This window comes from Stenella coeruleoalba, assembly GCF_951394435.1.
Source record: "Stenella coeruleoalba genome assembly, contig: scaffold_237, whole genome shotgun sequence".
Classification (NCBI taxonomy): Eukaryota; Metazoa; Chordata; class Mammalia; order Artiodactyla; family Delphinidae; genus Stenella; species Stenella coeruleoalba.
Genome location: NW_027646084.1, coordinates 120,591 through 143,450, shown reverse-complemented (window position 1 = coordinate 143,450; position 22,860 = coordinate 120,591). Strand labels below are relative to the sequence as shown.

Sequence of the window (22,860 nt, the reverse complement as noted above, 5' to 3'; positions counted from 1 at the left end):
GGAAACACCATACACTTCTCAGGAGTGTCTGTTGACAATTTACATCCCGCCCATCAGCATAACAAAGCTCCCAGTTCTCCATGGCCTGTCCTGCCTTTCTGGATTTTACACCTTTTTCAGATGGCCCTTTTGACCGGGGGGAAGTGAGACTTCTTTGTAGTGCAGATTTCCTTTGCAAGCTTGCTTGGTTGGCCAAAAAGGGCGTATGCGTTTTTTCCTGAATATATTCAGGAAAAAACGCATACGCACTTTTTGGCCAAGTGCATCATTGTGGACGTTCTGCCTCTTTTCCTATGCTTTCAATGCAATTCCAGTCTACCTCCTGAAATCGGTTTCCTGCAATTCTGCCCCGCTTTCAAGTCCTCTTGGCAGCCTTACTTCAGTCTATTTTTGGACGATAGCTGTCATTTATAACTCTGCAGGTTTGTGAATTACAGTGCCCCTGAGCTCCTTTCTTCAACTCGCTTTCTTTTGAGCTGGCCGCAACACCGCAGGATGGCTTCAGGCCCTAATCTGGTTCTGGCACGGCACGCTGAGCCTTTGGTTAATTCCTCCTCCTGGTGGGAAATGAGAGTTAAATTTGCCCGTCCAGACACCTCCAGCTAGTCTCTCATTGGTTCTCGCTATTCCTGTTCATCTTCCGCAGAAATTGCAAACTGGGCCAAACAGGAGGTTAAAGGGACTGACTCTCCAAGTCGGGAGAGTGTTAGTAAAGCGTCTGGAATGTTACACCCGAGTACCAGGGTATGAAAACTGAGACATATTTGAACACGTCTCCCGATCACATGGTTGATCATACTCTAGGTTCCACATGCATGTTTTAGCTGAAGGAAGAATACCTTAAACCTGGGTAGTTGAAACCCGTGGAATGGGTACCATGTAATATGACTTCAAAGGGTCTTCTTTTGCTCACCGAACCTCTCCAATCCTTTCACTGCTGTGTTTATGCCCCTGTACACACACTTGATTCTCCTCTGGAGACATAGCAATCCATAGGTTTTAAGATACTTACTAGTCACGTACATTCTTAGGCGTTTAATATGGGGTGTTGAGTCCATTTCGCTGAGCAAGGAGTAGCTCTTGTCTATTCCATATTTGGCTTAAGGAAATTTATCTGTGCTCATTTCAATCTTTGGTTTTATGCAGCACCCCAACTCACCTTTCCCCTTAAGCAAGCATAAGTTGGTTTTCTAAATTTGAGACCCTGTTCTGTTTTGGAATTCAGTTCCTGTGTAGCCAAGTTTACATTCCGTGTATTAGTGATATTTTATGATGTTTCTTTTTCTGTGTGACTTATTTCAGTTAGAATCATTGTACCTGAATCCACTCATTATGCTGCTACGGGCCTGATGACATAGATTTCATTGCTGATTGATACTGCATTGTACGTAAGTACCACAAGTTCTTTATCCATTTTTCACTTTCTGTGATATTGAACTTGCACGGTAAACGAGGTTCTTGTAAACAGAGGCGTCCAAAACTTTGGGGTGGCTGTGTCTTTTTGATTTTAATTTCCCTAAGCTATAGGACCATAAGTGGAAGTGCCCTAGACTCTGTTGTTTTGTTTTTTCGATGTTTCAGGAAACACCATACACTTCTCCCGAGTTTCTGTTGGCAATTTACATCCCGCCCATCAGCATAACAAGGCTCCCAGTTCTCCATAGCCTGTCCTGCCTTTCTGGATTTTACACTTTTTTCAGATGGCCCTTTTGACCGGGGGGACGTGAGACTTCATTGTAGTGCAGATTTCCTTTGCAAGTTTGCTTGGTTGGCCAAAAAGGGCGTATGCGTTTTTTCCTGAACATATTCAGGAAAAAACGCATACGCCCTTTTTGGCCAAGTGCATCATTGTGGACGTTCTGCCTCTTTTCCTATGCTTGAAATGCAATTCCAGTCTACCTCCTGAAATCGGTTTCCTGCAATTCTGCCCCGCTTTCAAGTCCTCTTGGCAGCCTTACTTCAGTATATTTTTGGACGATAGCTGTCATTTATAACTCTGCAGGTTTGTGAATTACAGTGCCCCTGAGCTCCTTTCTTCAACTCACTTTCTTGTGACCTGGCCGCCACACTGCAGGATTGCTTGAGGCCCTAATCTGGTATCGGCACGGCACGCTGAGCCTTTGGTTAATTCCTCTTCCTGGTGGGAAATGAGAGTTAAATTTGCCCGTCCAGACACCTCCAGCTAGTCTCCCATTGGTTCTCCCTATTCCTGTTCATCTTCCGCAGAAATTGCAAACTGGGCCAAACAGGAGGTTAAAGGTGCTGACTCTCCAAGTGGGGAGAGTGTTAATAAAGCATCTGGAATGTTGCACCCGAGTACCAGGGGAGGAAAACTGAGACATATTTGAACACGTCTCCCGTTCACACAGTTGATCATACTCTGGGTTCCACATGTATGTTTTAGCTGAAGGAAGAATACCTGAAACCTGCAGAGTTGAGACCCGTGGAAAGGGTACCATGCAATATGACTTCAAAGGGTCTTCATTTGCTCACCGAACCTCTCCAATCCTATCACTCCTGCGTTTATGCCCCTGTACACACGCTTGATTCCCTTTTGGAGACATAGCAATCCATAGGTTTTAAGATACTTACTAGTCAGGTACATTCTTAGGCGTTTAATATGGGGTGTTGAGTCCATTTCGTTGAGCAAGGAGTAGCTCTTGTCTATTCCATATTTGGCTTAAGGAACTTTATCTGTGCTCATTTCAATCTCTGGTTTTATGCAGCACCCCAACTCACCTTTCCCCTTAAGCAAGCATAAGTTGGTTTTCTAAATTTGAGACCCTGTTCTGTTTGGAATTCAGTTCCTGTGTAGCCAAGTTTACATTCCGTGTATTAGTGATATCTTATGATGTTTCTTTTTCTGTGTGACTTATTTCAGTTAGAATCATCGTACCTGAATCCACTCATTATGCTGCTACGGGCCTGATGACATAGATTTCATTGCTGAGTGATACTGCATTGTACGTAAGTACCACAAGTTCTTTATCCATTTTTCACTTTCTGTGATATTGAACTTGTACGGTAAACGAGGTTCTTGTAAACAGAGGCGTCCCAAACTTTGGGGTGGCTGTGTCTTTTTGATTTTAATTTCCCTAAGCTATAGGACCATAAGTGGAAGTGCCCTAGGCTCTGTTGCTTTGTTTTTTAGATGTTTCAGGAAACACCATACACTTCTCCCGAGTGTCTGTGGCAATTTACATCCCGCCCATCAGCATAACAAGGCTCCCAGTTCTCCATGGCCTGTCCTGCCTTTCTGGATTTTACACTTTTTTCAGATGGCCCTTTTGACCGGGGGGAAGTGAGACTTCATTGTACTGCAGATTTCCTTTGCAAGCTTGCTTGGTTGGCCAAAAAGGGCGTATGCGTTTTTTCCTGAATATATTCAGGAAAAAACGCATACGCCCTTTTTGGCCAAGTGCATCATTGTGGACGTTCTGCCTCTTTTCCTATGCTTTCAATGCAATTCCAGTCTACCTCCTGAAATCGGTTTCCTGCAATTCTGCCCCGCTTTCAAGTCCTCTTGGCAGCCTTACTTCAGTCTATTTTTGGACGATAGCTGTCATTTATAACTCTGCAGGTTTGTGAATTACACTGCCCCTGAGCTCCTTTCTTCAACTCGCTTTCTTGTGACCTGGCCACAACACCGCAGGACGGCTTCAGGCCCTAATCTGGTTCCGGCACGGCACGCTGAGCCTTTGGTTAATTCCTCTTGCTGGTGGGATGTGAGTGTTAAATTTGCCCGTCCAGACATCTCCAGCTAGTCTCTCATTGGTTCTCGCTATTCCTGTTCATCTTCCGCAGAAATTGCAAACTGGGCCAAACAGGAGGTTAAAGGGACTGACTCTCCAAGTCGGGAGAGTGTTAGTAAAGCGTCTGGAATGTTGCACCCGAGTACCAGGGTACGAAAACTGAGACATATTTGAACACGTCTCCCGTTCACATGGTTGATCATACTTGGGTTCCACATGCATGTTTTAGCTGAAGGAAGAATACCTTAAACCTGGAGAGTTGAGACCCGTGTAATGGGTACCATGCAATATGACTTCAAAGGGTCTTCATTTGCTCACCGAACCTCTCCAATCCTATCACTGCTACGTTTATGCCCCTGTACACATGCTTGGTTCTCTTTCGGAGACATAGCAATCCATAGGTTTTAAGATACTTACTAGTCAGGTACATTCTTAGGTGTTTAATATGCGGTGTTGAGTCCATTTCGTTGAGCAAGGAGTAGCTCTTGTCTATTCCATATTTGGCTTAAGGAACTTTATCTGTGCTCATTTCAATCTCTGGTTTTATGCAGCACCCCAACTCACCTTTACCCTTAAGCAAGAATAAGTTGGTTTTCTAAATTTGACACCCTGTTCTGTTCTGTAATTCAGTTCCTGTGTAGCCAAGTTTACATTCCGTGTATTACTGATATCTTATGATGTTTCTTTTTCTGTGTGACTTATTTCAGTTAGAATCATCATACCTGAATCCACTCATTGTGCTGCTAAGGGCCTGATGACACAGATTTCATTGCTGAGTGATATTGCTTTGTAAGTAAATACCACAACTTCTTTATCCATTTTTCACTTTCTGCGATGTTGAACTTGTACTGTAAACGAGGTTCTTGTCAACAGAGCCGTTCCAAACATTGGGGTGGCTGTGTCTTTTTGATTTTAATTTCCCTAAGCTATAGGACCATAAGTGGAAGTGCCCTAGGTTCTGTTGCTTTGTTTTTTAGATGTTTCAGGAAACACCATACACTTCTCCCGAGTGTCTGTGGCAATTTACATCCCGCCCATCAGCATAACAAGGCTCCCAGTTCTCCATGGCCTGTCCTGCCTTTCTGGATTTTACACTATTTTCAGATGGCCCTTTTGACCGGGGGGAAGTGAGACTTCATTGTAGTGCAGATTTCCTTTGCAAGTTTGCTTGGTTGGCCAAAAAGGGCGTATGCGTTTTTTCCTGAATATATTCAGGAAAAAACGCATACGCCCTTTTTGGCCAAGTGCATCATTGTGGACGTTCTGCCTCTTTTCCTGTGCTTTCAATGCAATTCCAGTCTACCTCCTGAAATCGGTTCCCTGCAATTCTGCCCCGCTTTCAAGTCCTCTTGGCAGCCTTACTTCAGTCTATTTTTGGACGATAGCTGTCATTTATAACTCTGCAGGTTTGTGAATTACAGTGCCCCTGAGCTCCTTTCTTCAACTCGCTTTCTTGTGACCTGGCTGCAACACCGCAGGATGGCTTCAGGCCCTAATCTGGTTCCGGCACGGCAGGCTGAGCCTTTGGTTATTTCCTCTTCCTGGTGGGAAATGAGAGTTAAATTTGCCCGTCCAGACACCTCCAGCTAGTCTCTCATTGTTTCTCGCTATTCCTGTTCATCTTCCGCAGAAATTGCAAACTGGGCCAAACAGGAAGTTAAAGGCGCTGACTCTCCAAGTGGGGAGAGTGTTAGTAAAGCGTCTGGAATGTTGCACCCGAGTACCAGGGGAGGAAAACTGAGACATATTTGAACACGTCTCCCGTTCACACAGTTGATCATACTCTGGGTTCCACATGCATGTTTTAGCTGAAGGAAGAATACCTGAAACCTGCAGAGTTGAGACTCGTGGAATGGGTACCATGCAATATGAGTTCAAAGGGTCTTCATTTGCTCACCCAACCTCTCCAATCCTATCACTGCTGCGTTTATGCCCCTGTACACATGCTTGATTCTCTTTCGGAGACATAGCAATCCATAGGTTTTAAGATACTTACTAGTCAGGTACATTCTTAGGCGTTTAATATGGGGTGTTGAGTCCATTTCGTTGAGCAAGGAGTAGCTCTTGTCTATTCCATATTTGGCTTAAGGAACTTTATCTGTGCTCATTTCGATCTCTGGTTTTATGCAGCACCCCAACTCACCTTTCCCCTTAAGCAAGCATAAGTTGGTTTTCTAAATTTGAGACCCTGTTCTGTTCTGTAATTCAGTTCCTGTGTAGCCAAGTTTACATTCCGTGTATTACTGATATCTTATGATGTTTCTTTTTCTGTGTGACTTATTTCAGTTAGAATCATCATACCTGAATCCACTCATTGTGCTGCTAAGGGCCTGATGACATAGATTTCATTGCTGAGTGATATTTCTTTGTAAGTAAATACCACAACATCTTTATCCATTTTTCACATTCTGCGATGTTGAACTTGTACTGTAAACGAGGTTCTTGTAAACAGAGGCGTCCCAAACTTTGGGGTGGCTGTGTCTTTTTGATTTTAATTTCCGTAAGCTATACGACCATAAGTGGAAGAGCCCTAGGCTCTGTTGCTTTGTTTTTTAGATGTTTCAGGAAACACCATACACTTCTCCGGAGTGTCTGTTGGCAATTTACATCACGCCCATCAGCATAACAAGGCTCCCAGTTCTCCATGGCCTGTCCTGCCTTTCTGGATTTTACACTTTTTTCAGATGGCCCTTTTGACCGGGGGGAAGTGAGACTTCATTGTAGTGCAGATTTCCTTTGCAAGCTTGCTTGGTTGGCCAAAAAGGGCGTATGCGTTTTTTCCTGAATATATTCAGGAAAAAACGCATACGCCCTTTTTGGCCAAGTGCATCATTGTGGACGTTCTGCCTCTTTTCCTATGCTTTCAATGCAATTCCAGTCTACCTCCTGAAATCGGTTTCCTGCAATTCTGCCCCGCTTTCAAGTCCTCTTGGCAGCCTTACTTCAGTCTATTTTTGGACGATAGCTGTCATTTATAACTCTGCAGGTTTGTGAATTACAGTGCCCCTGAGCTCCTTTCTTCAACTCGCTTTCTTTTGAGCTGGCCGCAGCACCGCAGGTTGGCTTCAGGCCATAATCTGGTTCCGATACGGCACGCTGAGCCTTTGGTTATTTCCTCTTCCTGGTGGGAAATGAGAGTTAAATTTCCCCGTCCAGACACCTCCAGCTAGCCTCTCATTGGTTCTCGCTATTCCTGTTCATCTTCCGCAGAAATTGCAAACTGGGCCAAACAGGAGGTTAAAGGCGCTGACTCTCCAAGTGGGGAGAGTGTTAGTAAAGCGTCTGGAATGTTGCACCCGAGTACCAGGGGAGGAAAACTGAAACATATTTGAACACGTCTCCCGATCACATGGTTGATCATACTCTGGGTTCCACATGCATGTTTTAGCTGAAGGAAGAATACCTAAAACCTGGGTAGTTGAAACCCGTGGAATGGGTACCATGCAATATGACTTCAAAGGGTCTTCATTTGCTCACCGAACCTCTCCAATCCTATCACTGCTGCGTTTATGCCCCTGTACACATGCTTGATTCTCTTTCGGAGACATAGCAATCCATAGGTTTTAAGATACTTACTAGTCAGGTACATTCTTAGGCGTTTAATATGCGGTGTTGAGTCCATTTCGTTGAGCAAGGAGTAGCTCTTGTCTATTCCATATTTGGCTTAAGGAACTTTATCTGTGCTCATTTCAATCTCTGGTTTTATGCAGCACCCCAACTCACCTTTACCCTTAAGCAAGCGTAAGTTGGTTTTCTAAATTTGAGACCCTGTTCTGTTCTGTAATTCAGTTCCTGTGTAGCCAAGTTTCCATTCCGTGTATTACTGATATCTTATGGTGTTTCTTTTTCTGTGTGACTTATTTCAGTTAGAATCATCATACCCGAATCCACTCATTGTGCTGCTACGGGCCTGATGACACAGATTTCATTGCTGAGTGATACTGCATTGTAAGTGAATACCACAACTTCTTTATCCATTTTTCACTTTCTGCGATGTTGAACTTGTACTGTAAACGAGGTTCTTGTAAACAGAGGCGTCCCAAACTTTGGGGTGGCTGTATCTTTTTGATTTTAATTTCCCTAAGCTATAGGACCATAAGTGGAAGTGCCCTAGGCTCTGTTGCTTTGTTTTTTAGATGTTTCAGGAAACACCATACACTTCTCCCGAGTGGTTGTTGGCAATTTACATCCCGCCCATCAGCATAACAAGGCTCCCAGTTCTCCATGGCCTGTCCTGCCTTTCTGGATTTTACACTTTTTTCAGATGGCCCTTTTTACCCGGGGGAAGTGAGACTTCATTGTAGTGCAGATTTCCTTTGCAAGCTTGCTTGGTTGGCCAAAAAGGGCGTATGCGTTTTTTCCTGAATATATTCAGGAAAAAACGCATACGCCCTTTTTGGCCAAGTGCATCATTGTGGACGTTCTGCCTCTTTTCCTATGCTTTCAATGCAATTCCAGTCTACCTCCTGAAATCGGTTTCCTGCAATTCTGCCCCGCTTTCAAGTCCTCTTGGCAGCCTTACTTCAGTCTATTTTTGGACGATAGCTGTCATTTATAACTCTGCAGGTTTGTGAATTACAGTGCCCCTGAGCTCCTTTCTTCAACTCGCTTTCTTGTGAGCTGGCCGCAACACCGTAGGATGGCTTCAGGCCCTAATCTGGTTCCGGCACGGCACGCTGAGCCTTTGGTTAATTCCTCTTCCTGGTAGGAAATGAGAGTTAAATTTGCACGTCCAGACACCTCCAGCTAGTCTCCATTGGTTCTCGCTATTCCTGTTCATCTTCTGCAGAAATTGCAAACTGGGCCAAACAGGAGGTTAAAGACGCTGACTCTCCAAATGGGGAGAGTGTTAGTAAAGCGTCTGGAATGTTGCACCCGAGTACCAGGGTACGAAAACTGAGACATATTTGAACACGTCTCCCGTTCACATGGTTGATCATACTTGGGTTCCACATGCATGTTTTAGCTGAAGGAAGAATACCTTAAACCTGGAGAGTTGAGACCCGTGTAATGGGTACCATGCAATATGACTTCAAAGGGTCTTCATTTGCTCACCGAACCTCTCCAATCCTATCACTGCTACGTTTATGCCCCTGTACACATGCTTGGTTCTCTTTCGGAGACATAGCAATCCATAGGTTTTAAGATACTTACTAGTCAGGTACATTCTTAGGTGTTTAATATGCGGTGTTGAGTCCATTTCGTTGAGCAAGGAGTAGCTCTTGTCTATTCCATATTTGGCTTAAGGAACTTTATCTGTGCTCATTTCAATCTCTGGTTTTATGCAGCACCCCAACTCACCTTTACCCTTAAGCAAGAATAAGTTGGTTTTCTAAATTTGACACCCTGTTCTGTTCTGTAATTCAGTTCCTGTGTAGCCAAGTTTACATTCCGTGTATTACTGATATCTTATGATGTTTCTTTTTCTGTGTGACTTATTTCAGTTAGAATCATCATACCTGAATCCACTCATTGTGCTGCTAAGGGCCTGATGACACAGATTTCATTGCTGAGTGATATTGCTTTGTAAGTAAATACCACAACTTCTTTATCCATTTTTCACTTTCTGCGATGTTGAACTTGTACTGTAAACGAGGTTCTTGTCAACAGAGCCGTTCCAAACATTGGGGTGGCTGTGTCTTTTTGATTTTAATTTCCCTAAGCTATAGGACCATAAGTGGAAGTGCCCTAGGTTCTGTTGCTTTGTTTTTTAGATGTTTCAGGAAACACCATACACTTCTCCCGAGTGGTTGTTGGCAATTTACATCCCGCCCATCAGCATAACAAGGCTCCCAGTTCTCCATGGCCTGTCCTGCCTTTCTGGATTTTACACTTTTTTCAGATGGCCCTTTTGACTGGGGGGAAGTGAGACTTCCTTATAGTGCAGATTTCCTTTGCAAGCTTGCTTGGTTGGCCAAAAAGGGCGTATGCGTTTTTTCCTGAATATATTCAGGAAAAAACGCATACGCCCTTTTTGGCCAAGTGCATCATTTTGGACGTTCTGCCTCTTTTCCTATGCTTTCAATGCAATTCCAGTCTACCTCCTGAAATCGGTTTCCTGCAATTCTGCCCCGCTTTCAAGTCCTCTTGGCAGCCTTACTTCAGTCTATTTTTGGACGATAGCTGTCATTTATAACTCTGCAGGTTTGTGAATTACAGTGCCCCTGAGCTCCTTTCTTCAACTTGCTTTCTTGTGACCTGGCCGCAACACCGCAGGATGGCTTCAGGCCCTAATCTGGTTCTGGCACGGCACGCTGAGCCTTTGGTTATTTCCTCTTCCTGGTGGGAAATGAGAGTTAAATTTGCCCGTCCAGACACCTCCAGCTAGTCTCCATTGGTTCTCGCTATTCCTGTTCATCTTCCGCAGAAATTGCAAACTGGGCCAAACAGGACGTTAAAGGCGCTGACTCTCCAAATGGGGAGAGTGTTAGTAAAGCGTCTGGAATGTTACACCCGAGTACCAGGGGAGGAAAACTGAGACATATTTGAACACGTCTCCCGTTCACATGGTTGATCATACTTGGGTTCCACATGCATGTTTTAGCTGAAGGAAGAATACCTTAAACCTGGAGAGTTGAGACCCGTGTAATGGGTACCATGCAATATGACTTCAAAGCGTCTTCATTTGCTCACCGAACCTCTCCAATCCTATCACTGCTACGTTTATGCCCCTGTACACATGCTTGATTCTCTTTTGGAGACATAGCAATCCATAGGTTTTACGATACTTACTAGTCAGGTACATTCTTAGGCGTTTAATATGCGGTGTTGAGTCCATTTCGTTGAGCAAGGAGTAGCTCTTGTCTATTCCATATTTGGCTTAAGGAATTTTATCTGTGCTCATTTCAATCTCTGGTTTTATGCAGCACCCCAACTCACCTTTCCCCTTAAGCAAGCATAAGTTGGTTTTCTAAATTTGAGACCCTGTTCTGTTCTGTAATTCAGTTCCTGTGTAGCCAAGTTTATATTCCGTGTATTACTGATATCTTATGATGTTTCTTTTTCTGTGTGACTTATTTCAGTTAGAATCATCATACCTGAATCCACTCATTGTGCTGCTAAGGGCCTGATGACACAGATTTCATTGCTGTGTGATATTGCTTTGTAAGTAAATACCACAACTTCTTTATCCATTTTTCACTTTCTGCGATGTTGAACTTGTACTGTAAACGAGGTTCTTGTAAACAGAGGCGTCCCAAACTTTGGGGTGGCTGTGTCTTTTTGATTTTAATTTCCCTAAGCTATAGGACCATAAGTGGCAGTGCCCTAGGCTCTGTTGCTTTGTTTTTTAGATGTTTCAGGAAACACCATACACTTCTCCCGAGTGTCTGTTGGCAATTTACATCCCGCCCATCAGCATAACAAGGCTCCCAGTTCTCCATGGCCTGTCCTGCCTTTCTGGATTTTACACTTTTTTCAGATGGCCCTTTTGACCGGGGGGAAGTGAGACTTCATTGTAGTGCAGATTTCCTTTGCAAGCTTGCTTGGTTGGCCAAAAAGGGCGTATGCGTTTTTTCCTGAATATATTCAGGAAAAAACGCATACGCCCTTTTTGGCCAAGTGCATCATTGTGGACGTTCTGCCTCTTTTCCTATGCTTTCAATGCAATTCCAGTCTACCTCCTGAAATCGGATTCCTGCAATTCTGCCCCGCTTTCAAGTCCTCTTGGCAACCTTACTTCAGTCTATTTTTGGACGATAGCTGTCATTTATAACTCTGCAGGTTTGTGAATTACAGTGCCCCTGAGCTCCTTTCTTCAACTCACTTTCTTTTGTGCTGGCCGCAACACCGCAGAATGGCTTCAGGCCCTAATCTGGTTCTGGCACGGCACGCTGAGCCTTTGGTTAATTCCTCTTCCTGGTGGGAAATGAGAGTTAAATTTGCCCGTCCAGACACCTCCAGGTAGCCTCTCATTGGTTCTCGCTATTCCTGTTCATCTTCCGCAGAAATTGCAAACTGGGCCAAACAGGAGGTTAAAGGGACTGACTCTCCAAGTCGGGAGAGTGTTAGTAAAGCGTCTGGAATCTTGCACCCGAGTACCAGGGTACGAAAACTGAGACATATTTGAACACGTCTCCCGATCACATGGTTGATCATACTCTAGGTTCCACATGCATGTTTTAGCTGAAGGAAGAATACCTTAAACTTGGGTAGTTGAAACCCGTGGAATGGGTACCATGCAATATGATTTCAAAGGGTCTTCATTTGCTCACCGAACCTCTCCAATCCTATCACTGCTGTGTTTATGCCCCTGTACACATGCTTGGTTCTCTTTCGGAGACATAGCAATCCATAGGTTTTAAGATACTTACTAGTCAGGTACATTCTTAGGCGTTTAATATGGGGTGTTGAGTCCATTTCGTTGAGCAAGGAGTAGCTCTTGTCTATTCCATATTTGGCTTAAGGAACTTTATCTGTGCTCATTTCAATCTCTGGTTTTATGCAGCACCCCAACTCACCTTTACCCTTAAGCAAGAATAAGATGGTTTTCTAAATTTGAGACCCTGTTCTGTTCTGTAATTCAGTTCCTGTGTAGCCAAGTTTACATTCCGTGTATTACTGATATCTTATGATGTTTCTTTTTCTGTGTGACTTATTTCAGTTAGAATCATCATACCTGAATCCACTCATTGTGCTGCTAAGGGCCTGATGACACAGATTTCATTGCTGAGTGATATTGCTTTGTAAGTAAATACCAAACTTCTTTATCCATTTTTCACTTTCTGCGATGTTGAACTTGTACTGTAAACGAGGTTCTTGTCAACAGAGCCATTCCAAACTTTGGGGTGGCTGTGTCTTTTTGATTTTAATTTCCCTAAGCTATAGGACCATAAGTGGAAGTGCCCTAGGTTCTGTTGCTTTGTTTTTTAGATGTTTCAGGAAACACCATACACTTCTCCCGAGTGGTTGTTGGCAATTTACATCCCGCCCATATGCATAACAAGGCTCCCAGTTCTCCATGGCCTGTCCTGCCTTTCTGGATTTTACACTTTTTTCAGATGGCCCTTTTGACCGGGGGGAAGTGAGACTTCCCTGTAGTGCAGATTTCCTTTGCAAGCTTGCTTGGTTGGCCAAAAAGTGCGTATGCGTTTTTTCCTGAATATATTCAGGAAAAAACGCATACTCCCTTTTTGGCCAAGTGCATCATTGTGGACGTTCTGCCTTTTTCCTATGCTTTCAATGCAATTCCAGTCTACCTCCTGAAATCGGTTTCCTGCAATTCTGCCCCGCTTTCAAGTCCTCTTGGCAGCCTTACTTCAGTCTATTTTTGGACGATAGCTGTCATTTATAACTCTGCAGGTTTGTGAATTACAGTGCCCCTGAGCTCCTTTCTTCAACTCACTTTCTTTTATGCTGGCCGCAACACCGCAGAATGGCTTCAGGCCCTAATCTGGTTCCGGCACGGCACGCTGAGCCTTTGGTTAATTCCTCTTCCTGGTGGGAAATGAGAGTTAAATTTGCCCGTCCAGACACCTCCAGGTAGCCTCTCATTGGTTCTCGCTATTCCTGTTCATCTTCCGCAGAAATTGCAAACTGGGCCAAACAGGAGGTTAAAGGGACTGACTCTCCAAGTCGGGAGAGTGTTAGTAAAGCGTCTGGAATCTTGCACCCGAGTACCAGGGTACGAAAACTGAGACATATTTGAACACGTCTCCCGATCACATGGTTGATCATACTCTAGGTTCCACATGCATGTTTTAGCTGAAGGAAGAATACCTTAAACTTGGGTAGTTGAAACCCCTGGAATGGGTATCATGCAATATGACTTCAAAGGGTCTTCATTTGCTCACCGAACCTCTCCAATCCTATCACTGCTATGTTTATGCCCCTGTACACATGTTTGATTCTCTTTTTTAGACATAGCAATCCATAGGTTTTACGATACTTACTAGTCAGGTACATTCTTAGGCGTTTAATATGCGGTGTTGAGTCCATTTCGTTGAGCAAGGAGTAGCTCTTGTCTATTCCATATTTGACTTAAGGAACTTTATCTGTGCTATTTCAATCTCTGGTTTTATGCAGCACCCCAACTCACCTTTCCCCTTAAGCAAGCATAAGTTGGTTTTCTAAATTTGAGACCCTGTTCTGTTCTGTAATTCAGTTCCTGTGTAGCCAAGTTTACATTCCGTGTATTACTGATATCTTATGATGTTTCTTTTTCTGTGTGACTTATTTCAGTTAGAATCATCATACCTGAATCCACTCATTGTGCTGCTAAGGGCCTGATGACACAGATTTCATTGCTGAGTGATATTGCTTTGTAAGTAAATACCACAACTTCTTTATCCATTTTTCACTTTCTGCGATGTTGAACTTGTGCTGTAAACAAGGTTCTTGTAAACAGAGGCGTCCCAAACTTTGGGGTGGCTGTGTCTTTTTGATTTTAATTTCCCTAAGCTATAGGACCATAAGTGGAAGTGCCCTAGGCTCTGTTGCTTTGTTTTTTAGATGTTTCAGGAAACACCATACACTTCTCCCGAGTGTCTGTTGGCAATTTACATCCCGCCCATCAGCATAACAAGGCTCCCAGTTCTCAATGGCCTGTTGCCTTTCTGGATTTTACACTTTTTTCAGATGGCCCTTTTGACCGGGGGGAAGTGAGACTTCATTGTAGTGCAGATTTCCTTTGCAAGCTTGCTTGGTTGGCCAAAAAGGGCGTATGCGTTTTTTCCTGAATATATTCAGGAAAAAACGCATACGCCCTTTTTGGCCAAGTGCATCATTGTGGACGTTCTGCCTCTTTTCCTATGCTTTCAATGCAATTCCAGTCTACCACCTGAAATTGGTTTCCTGCAATTCTGCCCCGCTTTCAAGTCCTCTTGGCAACCTTACTTCAGTGTATTTTTGGACGATAGCTGTCATTTATAACTCTGCAGGTTTGTGAATTACAGTGCCCCTGAGCTCCTTTCTTCAACTCGCTTTCTTTTGTGCTGGCCGCAACACCGCAGGATGGCTTCAGGCCCTAATCTGGTTCCGGCACGGCATGCTGAGCCTTTGGTTAATTCCTGTTCCTGGTGGGAAATGAGAGTTAAATTTGCCCGTCCAGACACCTCCAGCTAGCCTCTCATTGGTTCTCGCTATTCCTGTTCATCTTCCGCAGAAATTGCAAACTGGGCCAAACAGGAGGTTAAAGGGACTGACTCTCCAAGTCGGGAGAGTGTTAGTAAAGCGTCTGGAATCTTGCACCCGAGTACCAGGGTACGAAAACTGAGACATATTTGAACACGTCTCCCGATCACATGGTTGATCATACTCTAGGTTCCACATGCATGTTTTAGCTGAAGGAAGAATACCTTAAACTTGGGTAGTTGAAACCCGTGGAATGGGTACCATGCAATATGACTTCAAAGGGTCTTCATTTGCTCACCGAACCTCTCCAATCCTATCACTGCTGCGTTTATGCCCCTGTACACATGCTTGGTTCTCTTTCGGAGACATAGCAATCCATAGGTTTTAAGATACTTACTAGTCAGGTACATTCTTAGGCGTTTAATATGGGGTGTTGAGTCCATTTCGTTGAGCAAGGAGTAGCTCTTGTCTATTCCATATTTGGCTTAAGGAACTTTATCTGTGCTCATTTCAATCTCTGGTTTTATGCAGCACCCCAACTCACCTTTACCCTTAAGCAAGAATAAGATGGTTTTCTAAATTTGAGACCCTGTTCTGTTCTGTAATTCAGTTCCTCTGTAGCCAAGTTTACATTCCGTGTATTACTGATATCTTATGATGTTTCTTTTTCTGTGTGACTTATTTCAGTTAGAATCATCATACCTGAATCCACTCATTGTGCTGCTAAGGGCCTGATGACACAGATTTCATTGCTGAGTGATATTGCTTTGTAAGTAAATACCACAACTTCTTTATCCATTTTTCACTTTCTGCGATGTTGAACTTGTACTGTAAACGAGGTTCTTGTCAACAGAGCCATTCCAAACTTTGGGGTGGCTGTGTCTTTTTGATTTTAATTTCCCTAAGCTATAGGACCATAAGTGGAAGTGCCCTAGGTTCTGTTGCTTTGTTTTTTAGATGTTTCAGGAAACACCATACACTTCTCCCGAGTGGTTGTTGGCAATTTACATCCCGCCCATATGCATAACAAGGCTCCCAGTTCTCCATGGCCTGTCCTGCCTTTCTGGATTTTACACTTTTTTCAGATGGCCCTTTTGACCGGGGGGAAGTGAGACTTCCCTGTAGTGCAGATTTCCTTTGCAAGCTTGCTTGGTTGGCCAAAAAGGGCGTATGCGTTTTTTCCTGAATATATTCAGGAAAAAACGCATACTCCCTTTTTGACCAAGTGCATCATTGTGGACGTTCTGCCTTTTTCCTATGCTTTCAATGCAATTCCAGTCTACCTCCTGAAATCGGTTTCCTGCAATTCTGCCCCGCTTTCAAGTCCTCTTGGCAGCCTTACTTCAGTCTATTTTTGGACGATAGCTGTCATTTATAACTCTGCAGGTTTGTGAATTACAGTGCCCCTGAGCTCCTTTCTTCAACTCACTTTCTTTTGTGCTGGCCGCAACACCGCAGAATGGCTTCAGGCCCTAATCTGGTTCCGGCACGGCACGCTGAGCCTTTGGTTAATTCCTGTTCCTGGTGGGAAATGAGAGTTAAATTTGCCCGTCCAGACACCTCCAGGTAGCCTCTCATTGGTTCTCGCTATTCCTGTTCATCTTCCGCAGAAATTGCAAACTGGGCCAAACAGGAGGTTAAAGGGACTGACTCTCCAAGTCGGGAGAGTGTTAGTAAAGCGTCTGGAATCTTGCACCCGAGTACCAGGGTACGAAAACTGAGACATATTTGAACACGTCTCCCGATCACATGGTTGATCATACTCTAGGTTCCACATGCATGTTTTAGCTGAAGGAAGAATACCTTAAACTTGGGTAGTTGAAACCCCTGGAATGGGTATCATGCAATATGACTTCAAAGGGTCTTCATTTGCTCACCGAACCTCTCCAATCCTATCACTGCTATGTTTATGCCCCTGTACACATGTTTGATTCTCTTTTTTAGACATAGCAATCCATAGGTTTTACGATACTTACTAGTCAGGTACATTCTTAGGCGTTTAATATGCGGTGTTGAGTCCATTTCGTTGAGCAAGGAGTAGCTCTTGTCTATTCCATATTTGACTTAAGGAACTTTATCTGTGCTATTTCAATCTCTGGTTTTATGCAGCACCCCAACTCACCTTTCCCCTTAAGCAAGCATAAGTTGGTTTTCTAAATTTGAGACCCTGTTCTGTTCTGTAATTCAGTTCCTGTGTAGCCAAGTTTACATTCCGTGTATTACTGATATCTTATGATGTTTCTTTTTCTGTGTGACTTATTTCAGTTAGAATCATCATACCTGAATCCACTCATTGTGCTGCTAAGGGCCTGATGACACAGATTTCATTGCTGAGTGATATTGCTTTGTAAGTAAATACCACAACTTCTTTATCCATTTTTCACTTTCTGCGATGTTGAACTTGTGCTGTAAACAAGGTTCTTGTAAACAGAGGCGTCCCAAACTTTGGGGTGGCTGTGTCTTTTTGATTTTAATTTCCCTAAGCTATAGGACCATAAGTGGAAGTGCCCTAGGCTCTGTTGCTTTGTTTTTTAGATGTTTCAGGAAACACCATACACTTCTCCCGAGTGTCTGTTGGCAATTTACATCCCGCCCATCAGCATAACAAGGCTCCCAGTTCTCAATGGCCTGTTGCCTTTCTGGATTTTACACTTTTTTCAGATGGCCCTTTTGACCGGGGGGAAGTGAGACTTCATTGTAGTGCAGATTTCCTTTGCAAGCTTGCTTGGTTGGCCAAAAAGGGCGTATGCGTTTTTTCCTGAATATATTCAGGAAAAAACGCATACGCCCTTTTTGGCCAAGTGCATCATTGTGGACGTTCTGCCTCTTTTCCTATGCTTTCAATGCAATTCCAGTCTACCACCTGAAATTGGTTTCCTGCAATTCTGCCCCGCTTTCAAGTCCTCTTGGCAACCTTACTTCAGTGTATTTTTGGACGATAGCTGTCATTTATAACTCTGCAGGTTTGTGAATTACAGTGCCCCTGAGCTCCTTTCTTCAACTCGCTTTCTTTTGTGCTGGCCGCAACACCGCAGGATGGCTTCAGGCCCTAATCTGGTTCCGGCACGGCATGCTGAGCCTTTGGTTAATTCCTGTTCCTGGTGGGAAATGAGAGTTAAATTTGCCCGTCCAGACACCTCCAGCTAGCCTCTCATTGGTTCTCGCTATTCCTGTTCATCTTCCGCAGAAATTGCAAACTGGGCCAAACAGGAGGTTAAAGGGACTGACTCTCCAAGTCGGGAGAGTGTTAGTAAAGCGTCTGGAATCTTGCACCCGAGTACCAGGGTACGAAAACTGAGACATATTTGAACACGTCTCCCGATCACATGGTTGATCATACTCTAGGTTCCACATGCATGTTTTAGCTGAAGGAAGAATACCTTAAACTTGGGTAGTTGAAACCCGTGGAATGGGTACCATGCAATATGACTTCAAAGGGTCTTCATTTGCTCACCGAACCTCTCCAATCCTATCACTGCTGCGTTTATGCCCCTGTACACATGCTTGGTTCTCTTTCGGAGACATAGCAATCCATAGGTTTTAAGATACTTACTAGTCAGGTACATTCTTAGGCGTTTAATATGGGGTGTTGAGTCCATTTCGTTGAGCAAGGAGTAGCTCTTGTCTATTCCATATTTGGCTTAAGGAACTTTATCTGTGCTCATTTCAATCTCTGGTTTTATGCAGCACCCCAACTCACCTTTACCCTTAAGCAAGAATAAGATGGTTTTCTAAATTTGAGACCCTGTTCTGTTCTGTAATTCAGTTCCTCTGTAGCCAAGTTTACATTCCGTGTATTACTGATATCTTATGATGTTTCTTTTTCTGTGTGACTTATTTCAGTTAGAATCATCATACCTGAATCCACTCATTGTGCTGCTAAGGGCCTGATGACACAGATTTCATTGCTGAGTGATATTGCTTTGTAAGTAAATACCACAACTTCTTTATCCATTTTTCACTTTCTGCGATGTTGAACTTGTACTGTAAACGAGGTTCTTGTCAACAGAGCCATTCCAAACTTTGGGGTGGCTGTGTCTTTTTGATTTTAATTTCCCTAAGCTATAGGACCATAAGTGGAAGTGCCCTAGGTTCTGTTGCTTTGTTTTTTAGATGTTTCAGGAAACACCATACACTTCTCCCGAGTGGTTGTTGGCAATTTACATCCCGCCCATATGCATAACAAGGCTCCCAGTTCTCCATGGCCTGTCCTGCCTTTCTGGATTTTACACTTTTTTCAGATGGCCCTTTTGACCGGGGGGAAGTGAGACTTCCCTGTAGTGCAGATTTCCTTTGCAAGCTTGCTTGGTTGGCCAAAAAGGGCGTATGCGTTTTTTCCTGAATATATTCAGGAAAAAACGCATACTCCCTTTTTGACCAAGTGCATCATTGTGGACGTTCTGCCTTTTTCCTATGCTTTCAATGCAATTCCAGTCTACCTCCTGAAATCGGTTTCCTGCAATTCTGCCCCGCTTTCAAGTCCTCTTGGCAGCCTTACTTCAGTCTATTTTTGGACGATAGCTGTCATTTATAACTCTGCAGGTTTGTGAATTACAGTGCCCCTGAGCTCCTTTCTTCAACTCACTTTCTTTTGTGCTGGCCGCAACACCGCAGAATGGCTTCAGGCCCTAATCTGGTTCCGGCACGGCACGCTGAGCCTTTGGTTAATTCCTGTTCCTGGTGGGAAATGAGAGTTAAATTTGCCCGTCCAGACACCTCCAGGTAGCCTCTCATTGGTTCTCGCTATTCCTGTTCATCTTCCGCAGAAATTGCAAACTGGGCCAAACAGGAGGTTAAAGGGACTGACTCTCCAAGTCGGGAGAGTGTTAGTAAAGCGTCTGGAATCTTGCACCCGAGTACCAGGGTACGAAAACTGAGACATATTTGAACACGTCTCCCGATCACATGGTTGATCATACTCTAGGTTCCACATGCATGTTTTAGCTGAAGGAAGAATACCTTAAACTTGGGTAGTTGAAACCCCTGGAATGGGTATCATGCAATATGACTTCAAAGGGTCTTCATTTGCTCACCGAACCTCTCCAATCCTATCACTGCTATGTTTATGCCCCTGTACACATGTTTGATTCTCTTTTTTAGACATAGCAATCCATAGGTTTTACGATACTTACTAGTCAGGTACATTCTTAGGCGTTTAATATGCGGTGTTGAGTCCATTTCGTTGAGCAAGGAGTAGCTCTTGTCTATTCCATATTTGACTTAAGGAACTTTATCTGTGCTATTTCAATCTCTGGTTTTATGCAGCACCCCAACTCACCTTTCCCCTTAAGCAAGCATAAGTTGGTTTTCTAAATTTGAGACCCTGTTCTGTTCTGTAATTCAGTTCCTGTGTAGCCAAGTTTACATTCCGTGTATTACTGATATCTTATGATGTTTCTTTTTCTGTGTGACTTATTTCAGTTAGAATCATCATACCTGAATCCACTCATTGTGCTGCTAAGGGCCTGATGACACAGATTTCATTGCTGAGTGATATTGCTTTGTAAGTAAATACCACAACTTCTTTATCCATTTTTCACTTTCTGCGATGTTGAACTTGTGCTGTAAACAAGGTTCTTGTAAACAGAGGCGTCCCAAACTTTGGGGTGGCTGTGTCTTTTTGATTTTAATTTCCCTAAGCTATAGGACCATAAGTGGAAGTGCCCTAGGCTCTGTTGCTTTGTTTTTTAGATGTTTCAGGAAACACCATACACTTCTCCCGAGTGTCTGTTGGCAATTTACATCCCGCCCATCAGCATAACAAGGCTCCCAGTTCTCAATGGCCTGTTGCCTTTCTGGATTTTACACTTTTTTCAGATGGCCCTTTTGACCGGGGGGAAGTGAGACTTCATTGTAGTGCAGATTTCCTTTGCAAGCTTGCTTGGTTGGCCAAAAAGGGCGTATGCGTTTTTTCCTGAATATATTCAGGAAAAAACGCATACGCCCTTTTTGGCCAAGTGCATCATTGTGGACGTTCTGCCTCTTTTCCTATGCTTTCAATGCAATTCCAGTCTACCACCTGAAATTGGTTTCCTGCAATTCTGCCCCGCTTTCAAGTCCTCTTGGCAACCTTACTTCAGTGTATTTTTGGACGATAGCTGTCATTTATAACTCTGCAGGTTTGTGAATTACAGTGCCCCTGAGCTCCTTTCTTCAACTCGCTTTCTTTTGTGCTGGCCGCAACACCGCAGGATGGCTTCAGGCCCTAATCTGGTTCCGGCACGGCACGCTGAGCCTTTGGTTAATTCCTGTTCCTGGTGGGAAATGAGAGTTAAATTTGCCCGTCCAGACACCTCCAGCTAGCCTCTCATTGGTTCTCGCTATTCCTGTTCATCTTCCGCAGAAATTGCAAACTGGGCCAAACAGGAGGTTAAAGGGACTGACTCTCCAAGTCGGGAGAGTGTTAGTAAAGCGTCTGGAATCTTGCACCCGAGTACCAGGGTACGAAAACTGAGACATATTTGAACACGTCTCCCGATCACATGGTTGATCATACTCTAGGTTCCACATGCATGTTTTAGCTGAAGGAAGAATACCTTAAACTTGGGTAGTTGAAACCCGTGTAATGGGTACCATGCAATATGACTTCAAAGGGTCTTCATTTGCTCACCGAACCTCTCCAATCCTATCACTGCTGCGTTTATGCCCCTGTACACATGCTTGGTTCTCTTTCGGAGACATAGCAATCCATAGGTTTTAAGATACTTACTAGTCAGGTACATTCTTAGGCGTTTAATATGGGGTGTTGAGTCCATTTCGTTGAGCAAGGAGTAGCTCTTGTCTATTCCATATTTGGCTTAAGGAACTTTATCTGTGCTCATTTCAATCTCTGGTTTTATGCAGCACCCCAACTCACCTTTACCCTTAAGCAAGAATAAGATGGTTTTCTAAATTTGAGACCCTGTTCTGTTCTGTAATTCAGTTCCTCTGTAGCCAAGTTTACATTCCGTGTATTACTGATATCTTATGATGTTTCTTTTTCTGTGTGACTTATTTCAGTTAGAATCATCATACCTGAATCCACTCATTGTGCTGCTAAGGGCCTGATGACACAGATTTCATTGCTGAGTGATATTGCTTTGTAAGTAAATACCACAACTTCTTTATCCATTTTTCACTTTCTGCGATGTTGAACTTGTACTGTAAACGAGGTTCTTGTCAACAGAGCCATTCCAAACTTTGGGGTGGCTGTGTCTTTTTGATTTTAATTTCCCTAAGCTATAGGACCATAAGTGGAAGTGCCCTAGGTTCTGTTGCTTTGTTTTTTAGATGTTTCAGGAAACACCATACACTTCTCCCGAGTGGTTGTTGGCAATTTACATCCCGCCCATATGCATAACAAGGCTCCCAGTTCTCCATGGCCTGTCCTGCCTTTCTGGATTTTACACTTTTTTCAGATGGCCCTTTTGACCGGGGGGAAGTGAGACTTCCCTGTAGTGCAGATTTCCTTTGCAAGCTTGCTTGGTTGGCCAAAAATTGCGTATGCATTTTTTCCTGAATATATTCAGGAAAAAACGCATACTCCCTTTTTGGCCAAGTGCATCATTGTGGACGTTCTGCCTTTTTCCTATGCTTTCAATGCAATTCCAGTCTACCTCCTGAAATCGGTTTCCTGCAATTCTGCCCCGCTTTCAAGTCCTCTTGGCAGCCTTACTTCAGTATATTTTTGGACGATAGCTGTCATTTATAACTCTGCAGGTTTGTGAATTACAGTGCCCCTGAGCTCCTTTTTCAACTCACTTTCTTTTGTGCTGGCCGCAACACCGCAGAATGGCTTCAGGCCCTAATCTGGTTCTGGCACGGCACGCTGAGCCTTTGGTTAATTCCTCTTCCTGGTGGGAAATGAGAGTTAAATTTGCCCGTCCAGACACCTCCAGCTAGCCTCTCATTGGTTCTCCCTATTCCTGTTCATCTTCCGCAGAAATTGCAAACTGGGCCAAACAGGAGGTTAAAGGGACTGACTCTCCAAGTCGGGAGAGTGTTAGTAAAGCGTCTGGAATCTTGCACCCGAGTACCAGGGTACGAAAACTGAGACATA

General features: G+C 43.8%; 1 long non-coding RNA gene across 2 annotated transcripts in view; it reads left to right on the top strand.

Moving 5' to 3' along the window:
* LOC307181351 overlaps positions 1 to 22,860 on the top strand; it is a 339,010-nt gene that overhangs the window by 295,038 nt on the left and 21,112 nt on the right. Inside the window, exon 4 of one of the 2 annotated variants that reach the window (XR_013826475.1) lies at positions 7,619 to 7,654. The exons of the other annotated variant lie outside the window; for it this stretch is intronic. This is a non-coding gene — a long non-coding RNA (uncharacterized lncRNA). Of the gene's footprint in view, positions 1 to 7,618; positions 7,655 to 22,860 lie in introns of those variants that run through there. 2 annotated transcript variants of the gene reach the window in all.